We start from the raw sequence: 9,831 nt of genomic DNA, 5'->3' as shown, positions 1-9,831 counted from the left end.
CTGGGCTTGGTGGTGCACACTTGTAGTCCCAGCTATTTTGGGAGCCTGAGACAGGAGAATCGCTTGAACCCAGGAGGCGGAGGTTGCAGTGAGCCGAGAAGGTGCCACTGCACTCCAGCCTGGGCGATAGAGGGAGATTCCACCTAAAAAAAAAAAAAAAAAAAATTGAGTATCTCATTATGTTGTCCAGTTTGAACTCCTGGCCTCTAGTGATCCTCCCACCTCAGGCTGCCAAAGTGCTGGGATTATAGGCATGAGCTACTGTGCCTGGCCAGTGCTTATTTTTTCTCTCCAAAATGGGATTAGTATCGCAAAATATTTTCATGCCTTCTGCACCCTTTAGTCTGTAAATAAAACCTGTAAATAATAATAATACACATAGTTCCACTTCCAAGCATAAGCACAGTTAATATTTAATATCTTGATTTTTTTACAGTATTTTTTCCTGTGCTTATTTTTCTTTTCTTTTTTTTTTTTTTTTTTTTTTTTTGAGACAGAGTCTCGCTCGGTCGCCCAGGCTGGAGTGCAGTGGCGCGATCTCAGCTCTCAGCTCACTGCAAGCTCCGCCTCCCGGGTTCACGCCATTCGCCTGCCTCAGCCTCCTGAGTAGCTGGGACTACAGGCGCCCACCACCATGACCGGATAATTTTTTGTATTTTTAGTAGAGCTGGGGTTTCACCATGTTAGCCAGGATGGTCTCGATCTCCTGACCTAGTGATCCACCCGCCTCGCCCTCCCGAAGTGCTGGGATTACAGGCGTGAGCCACTGCGCCCGGCTCCTGTGCTTATTTTTCTCCCTTTGTTTCCTTCTGGTCTATATTTTCCAAGATTCCTTCAATGATATGATTTTGTAGTGAACAAATGCCAGCCCTCCTTCAACTCATCCCTCTGAAATGTCTATTATTGAAAGCATGATAAAAATATTTAAAGATTTCTGGTGGGGGCAGGTGGCATTTCTGAAAAATGCACACTCCTGGTCCTACTGCAGACCTGCTTAACTGGAAATACTGTATACATGCGGGACTTAAGAATCTGTGTTTTGACCAAGAGGCCAGGTGATTCTTCTGCTCAGTTAGTGCTGGGAAACAGTGCTATGAAGGATACAGTGGCTAGAAGTCGTCCTGTCGTCCTGCCTCACAGTAACATCGTTACCGAATTCTCAGCAGGTGAACCAAATGAAATGGTCAACTGAAAGCCAACCAGGGTAAAACAGATCTTTTATTTCTTGTTGTTGTTATTATTATTTTTTTTTATGTGGGGACATTCAAGTGAACTGCTATATGCATTTGCCCCCAGTCTCTCCTTGTGAGAAGTGAATTTCTTCAACGTTTATAGAACTGAGGTATTATTACATTATTGGATAAATTAAGAAAACAATCTAACCTGATGTGTGAAAATTTCTGCTTGTGAGAATCCGTGTTATTTCAATTATCCAATCAAGAGCCTAATTCGTATAAAAGAAACACAGCAGCTCGTTGCTCATCTTTTTATCTAAGGACGGTTTGTCTTGACAGAGGGTGTCTGACTGTTTTGGGGAAACTATTCCTGACCTTATTTTGACTAAAAAGTTGCCTGCCGTACCACGTGAGAGAAGCTATCATTTCTTTTATAAAACTTTTAGCTTGCTTTTTGTTAAGTGTGTTTGAAAGTCACTTAAAAGGCTGTCTTAAATATGAATATTGTTAGTCGGGCTGGATATCTTTTTTATATTAAGTTATGATTTATATTTCTTCAGAGATCTAGTCTCTTGTTGATCTCCCTTGACTATTTTTCTGTTAGGCTGTTGGATTTCTTTTTTTCTTTCTTTCTTTTTATTTTCTTTTTCTTTCTTTTTTTTTTTTTTTTTGAGACGGGGTCTCTGTTGCTCAGGCTGAAGTGCAGTGGCATAATCTCAGCTCACTGCCTCCTGAGTAGCTGGGATTACAGGCGCGTGCCACCATGCTCTGCTAATTTTTGTATTTTTATTGGAGACGGGATTTCACCATGTTGGCCAGCCTGGTTTTGAACTCTTGACCTCAAGTGATCTACCCTCCTTGGCCTCCCAAAGTGTTAGCATTACAGACGTGAGCTATTGTGCTTGGCTTTTAAAAAATTTTTAGACTTTTAGTAGAGACAGGGGTCTCACTAAGTTGCCCAGGCTGATCTCTTTTTTTTTTTTTGAGACAGAGTCTCGCTCTGTCGCCCAGGCTAGAGTGCAGTGGTAGGATCTCGGCTCACTGCAAGCTCCGCCTCCCGGGTTCACGCCATTCTCCTGCCTCAGCCTCCCGAGTAGCTGGGACTACAGGTGCCTGCCACCACGCCCGGCTAATTTTTTGTATTTTTAGTAGAGAGGGAGTTTCACCATGTTAGCCAGGATGGTCTCAATCTCCTGACCTCGTGATCCGCCCGCCTCAGCCTCCCAAAGTGTTGGGATTACAGGCGTGAGCCACCGTGCCCGGCCCATACAACATTCTTAAGTCTAGATAATGGGAACTAATAAGTTCCCAAAACTGAATGAAGAGACAAAAACCTAAAAACTGGAAGAGAAAAGACAGTGAGATTTCACTTAATAATATTGTGGGCCAGGTGTGCTGGCTCACATCTATAGTCCTAGCACTTTGGACAGCTTATGTGGGTGGATCCCCTAAGCTCAGACCAGCCTGGGTAACATGGCAAACCTCGTGTGTACTAAAAATACAAAAATTAGCTGGGCAAGGTGGCTTAGTCTCAGTCACTCTGGAGGCTGAGGGAGGAGGATCACTTGAGCGTGGAAGGCGGAGGTTGCAGTGGGCCGAGACCATGCCAATGCACTGCCAGCCTGGATAACAGAGCAAGCAAGATCCTATCTCGAAAAATAAAATAATATCATGCATACAAATCTTGAGTTGTTGCCATTATAATTCAAAGCTTCCCAATTCATTCTGCGAAAGTAATTTTTTCAGTACTCAAACCTAGTAGTTTACTTCGCCAGAAAAACTCCTATCACCTGGTCTTAAGATAAATGTAAGACACCATGTACTGCTTAACCAGGATAATAACAGCTTAGGAGAGCTTATCTGAGGAGTGTAAGGATGGCTAAACATTAGGGAATCAGAAACAAAAATTGTTAGTAAACTAAAGAACACAGCATAGTTAGCCAGAAATGCTGAGAAAATTCAGCTACAAAATTTACCAGCAATTTAGGGTTAAAACATCATATGAAATGGCAAATTAATAAAATGGTGCCATTAACGGTGAGTTCAAACCTAAAAGGCCAAAACCATTAGTATTTGTCATTGTTTTCATTAGTGTTTTTTTTGTTCCTACATACCGTAAAATTTTGTGACAAACTCTGTTCCACCTAGTATTTAACCTGACACCTAAAATGTTTAGTGTATACAGTTGCAAAGACATAATTACTCGCCATTGTGTAAATAGTGATCTTTGAAACTAAAACTATTCCATTCTCAAATACATCTGTTGAACTCTAAATACCTAAGGGAGTTGATCGTCACCATCACCCACTTAAAGAAAACACCTGGGCCAGGTGTGGTGGCTCACACCTGTAATCCCAGCAGTTTAGGAGGCCCAGGCAGGAGGATTGCCTGACCCTAGAAGTTTGAGACCAGCTTGGGCAACAAGGTGAAACCCTGTCTCTACAAAAACATACAAAAAAAAAATAAGCCATGGGTGGTGGCAGGCGCCTGTAGTCCCAGCTACGTGGGAGGCTGAGGTGGGAGGATCACTTGAGCCTGGGAGGCAGCAGTTGCAGTGAGCTGAGATTGCGCCACTGCACTCCAGCCTGGGGAACAGAGCAAGACCCTGTCTCAAAAACAAAACAAAAAAAAAACCTGTTGGGCACGGTGGCTCACGCCTGAAATCTCAGCACTTTGGAAGGCCGAGGCGGGCAGATCACGAGGTCAAGAGATCAAGACCATCCTGGCCAACATGGTGAAACCCTGTCTGTATTAAAAATACAAAAGTTACCCAGGCGTGGTGGCACATGCCTGTAGTCCCAGCTACTCGGGAGGTTGAGGCAGGAGAATCACTTGAACCCAGGAGGTAGAGATGGCAGTGAGCTGAGATCACACCACTGCACTCCAGACTGGGGACAGAGTGAGACTCCGTCTCAAAAAAAAAAAAAAAAGCAAGGTTTTACCATTTTTTCTCTTTGAATTTTTTTTTTTCACTCCAGTTGTCCATGTGATTTTATATTAATGTAGTATTATTTTATTTTTTTGGAGACAGAGTTTTACTCTTGTTGCCCAAGCTGGAATGCAGTGGTGCGATCTCGGCTCACTGTAACTTCTGCCTCCAGTGTTCAAGCGATTCTCCTGCCTCAGCCTCCTGAGTAGTTGGGATTACAGGCGTGCGCCACCATGCCTGGCTATTTTTATTTTTGTATTTTTAGTAGAAATGGGGTTTCACCATGTTGGACAGGATGGTCTCGAACTCCTCGCCTCAGGTGATCCGCCCACCTCGGCCTCCCAAAGTGCTGGGATTACAGGCATGAGCCACCACGCCCGGCCATTAATGTATTATCTTTATGCTTAGCTTTCATTCAGTATTCATTTACTGCTTGAAAAACCTAAGACTTCATACTATGTTGGGCAGAGTTACTCTTACCACTTATCTCTTCAGGAAAGATGATTGAATAGTAGATGTTCTCAGGTTTTCACTCGGTAAATGACTTTTGCCAGTGCATTAAGAAAAACAATTGATTTGGAAGTTGGCTATTAATCCAATTAATTAGAAGCCAAGCCTTTTTCCGCAGGGGCTGTGATGTGTTGATAAAATGCCACACAACCATTTCTCAGTGAAAAGCCCAACTGGGACTTGAGTTATGTTGGTGGCTATGGAGTTCTGCAATCCACAATTGATGTTCTCTAATAACCAGTGACCTTGAGTGAACTGTCCCCAAGGCAAGAGCAACCACAGCTGCGGGGAGCGTTTGGCAATCACTATCCCCACCCAAGCTTCTCCCTTGGTAAACTTTGTACCTACTGGGTCCTCATGCTGGTGGAAAAGGAAATACATGTCCTTCTCGTGACTGTCCCCTCTCCTTCAAGTCAATGTTGTTAATCTTTGACCTTGAATTTCATCACTTGTCACTTGTTTTTGTTTGCTTCTTCGGGATTTTTTTTTTTTTTTGAGATAGAGTCTTGCCATGTTGCCCAGGCTGGAGTGCAGTGGTGTGATCTCAGCTCACTGCAACCTCTGCCTCTGGAGTTCAAGAGATTGTCCTGCCTCAAGCCTTCTGAGTAGCTGGAACTACAGATGTGGGCCATCATGCCTGGCTAATTTTTGTTGTTGTTGTTGTTTGTTTTTTTGAGACGGAGTCTCACTCTGTCACCCAGGCTGGAGTGCAATGGCGTGATCTTGGCTCACTGCAACCTCTGCTTCCTGGGTTCTAGTGATTTTGCTGCCTCCGCCTCCCGAGTAGCTGGGATTACAGGTGTCTGCCACCATACCCAGCTAATTTTTATATTTTTAGCAGTGACGGGGTTTCACTATGTTGGCCAGGCTGGTCTCAAACTCCTGACCTCAAGTAATCTGCCCACCTCAGCCTCCCAAAGGGCTGAGATGACAGGCGTGAGCCAATGCACCTGGCCTAATTTTTGTATTTTTAGTAGAGAATGGATTTCACCATGTTGGGCAAGCTGGTCTCAAACTCCTGACCTCAAGTGATCCTCCTGCCTCGGCCTCCCAAAGTGCTGGGGTCCCAAGCATGAGTCACTATGCCTGGCCTTGAATTTCATCACTTGTACCTAAAGTATAAAAACATAGATTTACCATCAAATAGTAATGGTGCTTCAGGAAGAATTTAAGCCTACTTCAAGTACCCTTGGCCTTGTACTTCAGTTTCTTCTTCTTCTGTTTTTGAGACAGAGTTTTGCTCTTGTTGCCCAAGCTGGAGTACAATGGTGCAATCTTGGCTCACCACAACCTCTGCCTCCTGGGTTCAAGCGATTCTCCTGCCTCAGCCTCCCAAGTAGCTGGGATTACAGGCATGTGCCGCCACGCCCAGCTAATTTTGTATTTTTAGTAGAAATGGGGTTTCTCAATGTTGGTCAGGCTGGTCTTGAACTCCTGACCTCAGGTGATCCACCTGCCTTGGCCTTCCAAAGTGCTGGGATTACAGGCATGAGCCACTGCGCCCAGCCATTTTCTTCTTTTTATTTTTTTTATTTTTTTTTGAGACGAAGTCTCATTCTTGTCACCCAGGCTGGAGTGCAATGGTGCGATCTTGGCTCACTGCAACCTCTGCCTCCCGGGTTGAAGTGATGCTCCTGCCTCAGCCTCCTGAGTAGCTGGGATTACAGGCTCCTGCTACCACACCCAGCTAATTTTAGTATTTTTAGTAGAGACAGGGTTTCATCACGTTGGCCAGACTGGTCTCGAACCCCTGACCTCAGGCGATCCACTTGCCTTGGCCTCCCAAAGTGCTGGGATTACAGGCGTGAGCCACTGTGCCCAGCCTTCTTTTTTTAGAATTGAGATGGGGCCTTGCTGTCTCCCAGGCTGGAGTGCAGTGGCACAATCAAGGCTTACTGAAGCCTCAGCTCCCAGGGTATCTGGTACTACAGGTACGTGCCACCATGCGTGGCTAATTTTTTGTATTTTATTTAATTAATTTATTTATTTTTTGTAGAGACAGGGTTTTGCCACGTTCCCCAGGCTAGTCTTGAACTCGGGCTCAAGCGATCCACCTGCCTCGGCCTCCCAAGCGTGAGGATTCATTTTCAGAAGCAGTCTTTTTGGATGTCTTGAGATAGCTTCATGAAATTTCACTTGTAAACCAGAAGTCTCAGAAGGTCTCAATCACTGTAGAGGTTTATTTTAGCTAACATTGAGGACATGCCCAGGAAATAGACAGAAGCCACAAGAGGATCTGGAGTCAGCACTTTTTCCAAAGAGGATTTAGAGGGTTTCAATATTTAAAGGGAAAAAGTGGGCAGGAGGGGAAAGGTGGAGAGAAAAAATGGAGAAGGATAGGGTAGCATTGTACTGAGGCTTTGAGCACTCACTCAATCCATGTGTTGCATGTGAAAAGGAAGGAGAGGAAGAACAATCACGTATTTCTCTTGAACTTGGGCAATCTGTACTTGACCTGTAGATAAACATAGAAATCAAATATGCGGCCGGGTGCAGTGGCTCACGCCTGTAATCCCAGCACTTTGGGAGGCCGAGGCGGGTGGATCACGAGGTCAGGAGATCGAGACCATCCAGGCCAACGTGGTGAAACCCTGTCTCTACTAAAAATACAAAAAATTCGCCGGACGGGGTGGCAGGCGCCTGTAATCCCAGCTACTTGGGAGGGTGAGCCAGGAGAAATGCTTGAACCCGGGAGGCAGAGGTCGCGGTGAGCCGAGATTGCACCATTGCACTCCAGCCTGGGCAAAAAGAGCGAAACTCCGTCTCAAAAAAAAAAAAAAAAATCAAATATGCATGGGTCTCAGCGTGGGTGGGTCGGCAATTTATAGTCTCTTCTTGTCTCCTACCTATGAAGATAAGCTATTAATTTACATTGTCAGGGTAAGAAAGTCCCCATTGTGAGGCGTGTGGCCTTCTATCTTATAGCTATCTGTTTAGGAACAAAAGGAAAGGCAGATTTTGTTTTGTTTGTGTGACTCGATTTCCAAGCTTAACTTTTCCCCTAGGCATAGTGAGTTTGGGGCTGAGATTTTGTTTTCTTTTCACACTGTAAAGACATATCTTTTTATTTCCTTTTTAAAAAAATTTGAAACAGGGTCTTGTCCTGTCACTCTGGCTGGAATACAGTGGCGTAATCATAGCTCACTGTGGCCTCCATCTCCTGGGTTCAAGTGATTCTCCTGCTTCAGCTTTCCAAGTATCTGGGACTACAGGCATGTACTACCAGAACTGGATAAATTTTTTATTTATTTTTTATTATTATTATTTTTGAGACGGAATATCGCTGTGTCGCCCAGGCTGGAGTGCAGTGGTGCAATCTCGGCTCACTGCAAGCTCCGTCTCCTGGGTTCGCGCCATTCTCCTGCCTCAGCCTCCCGAGTAGCTGGGACTAAAGGCGCCCGCTACCATGCTTGGCTAATTTTTATGTATTTTTAGTAGAGATGGAGTTTCAGCATGTTAGCCAGGATGGTCTCGATCTCCTGACCTTGTGATCTGCCCTCCTCGGCCTCCCAAAGTGCTGGGATTACAGGTGTGAGCCACTGTGCCCGGCTATTTTCTTAAAATTTTTAGTAGAGGCAGGGTCTCACTATGTTGCCCAAGCTGGTCTTGAACTTCCAAGCTGAAGCAGTCCTCCCATCTTGGCCTCCAAAAATGTTGGGATTACCAGCATTTTTGTGAGTGAGCCACCACACCCAGCCAAAAGATGTATTTTAAACCATTAAGAACTGTGATCTCCTGAGAGTCTCCTCAGAGGGGAATTTGAGTGCCTCTTAGAAGCCAGCCCTTTAAATTACCCTCAGGATATGAGACAGGGTGAAGGGAGTTCTGACTGAAAATTCATAGTAGGCCCAGGGTGGTGCTTATGCCTGTAAACCCAGCATTTGGGGAGGCCAAGGTGGGCATATCACTTGAGGTGAGGAGTTCGAGACCAGCCTGGCCAACGTGATGAAACCCCGTCTCTACTAAAAATACGAAAATTAGCCAGCCATGGTGGCGGGCACCTGTAATCCCAGCTACTCGGGAGGCTGAGGCAGGAGAACTGCTTGAACCCGGGAGGTGGAGGTTGCAGTGAGATAAGATCGCACCACTGCACTCCAGCCTGGGCGACAGAGTGAGACTCTGTCTCATTTAAAAAAAAAAGAAAAAGGGCCAGGCACAGTGGGTCATGCCTGTACTCCCAGCACTTTGGGAGGCCGAGGCAGGCAGATCACGAGGTCAAGAGATCGAGACCATCCTGGTCAACATGGTGAAACCCCGTCTCTACTAAAAATACAACAATTAGCTGGGTGTGGTGGCGCACGCCTGTAGTCCCAGCTACTAGGGAGTCTGAGGCAGGAGCATCATTTGAACCCGGGAGGCAGAGCTTGAAGTGAGCCAAGATCGCGCCACTGCACTCCAGCCTGGCAACAGAGTGAGACTCCATCTTAAAAAAAAAAAAGAAAGAAAAAGAATGCATAGTAGATGCAATTCACAGAAAAGAAGAAAAGATTCTATTTACCCTTTTTGTATTTGAGCTTTCATAGACTTTTTCTTCCCTTAACCACTGCAGCAAAAAATCACCATGTACCAACCTATCCAAACTTATCCATGGATGAATCTATCCAGAAGACGGGAGTTCCGATGCTTGTCTTGCTCTGAATGTCTGCTTGTCACCTGCTTAGGGTTATCGACTGTGATTCTGGGACTCATTGTTGTTCTACAGGACCCCTCTGACTCTGTGGTTTTCTCTACTGGATTAACAATGATAGCCATAGGTGCTTTTTTTGTTGTCCTCACTGGAGTGACAGCCCTGTGTACGGTTACAGTCGACGAGAACTTGCAGAAAACCACGAGGCTAAGACTAGGAGTGATACAAAAAAGTGGAAGTCTCCAAGGAACTACAGAGCCTTCCATGACTCACTCAATAATCGCCAGCACCTCGCTGTAGCTGTACATTGAACCCTGGCATCTTCGTCTTTGGAACTAAGTCTCCTGAGCATTGTTTTCAAATAGAAATAAAATCTGGCTTTTAAAAAAAACTCTTGTAATCCCAGCAGTTTGGGAGGCCAAGGTGGGTGGATCACAAGGTCAGGAGTTCGGGACCAGCCTGGCCAACATGGTGAAACCCCGTCTCTACTAAAAATGGAAAAATTAGCCAGGTGTGGTGGCAGCCGCCTGTAATTCCAGCTACTCTGGAGACTGAGGCAGGAGAATCGCTTGAACCTCGGAGGCGGAGGT

The 9,831-nt window shown here is 45.4% G+C and overlaps 1 long non-coding RNA gene across 1 annotated transcript; it reads left to right on the top strand.

Annotated features, from left to right (window-relative positions):
- Positions 1 to 1,070: 1,070 nt before the first annotated feature.
- On the top strand, positions 1,071 to 9,631 carry LOC101137341 (uncharacterized). Its single transcript, XR_010131440.1, has 4 exons — positions 1,071 to 1,584; positions 4,733 to 4,945; positions 7,709 to 7,830; positions 9,164 to 9,631. It is a non-coding gene; the product is annotated as an uncharacterized lncRNA (long non-coding RNA).
- Positions 9,632 to 9,831: the final 200 nt, after the last annotated feature.

This window comes from Gorilla gorilla, chromosome 18 (assembly GCF_029281585.2).
Source record: "Gorilla gorilla gorilla isolate KB3781 chromosome 18, NHGRI_mGorGor1-v2.1_pri, whole genome shotgun sequence".
NCBI lineage: Eukaryota > Metazoa > Chordata > Mammalia > Primates > Hominidae > Gorilla > Gorilla gorilla.
This window is presented reverse-complemented; position numbering and strand designations above follow the sequence as displayed.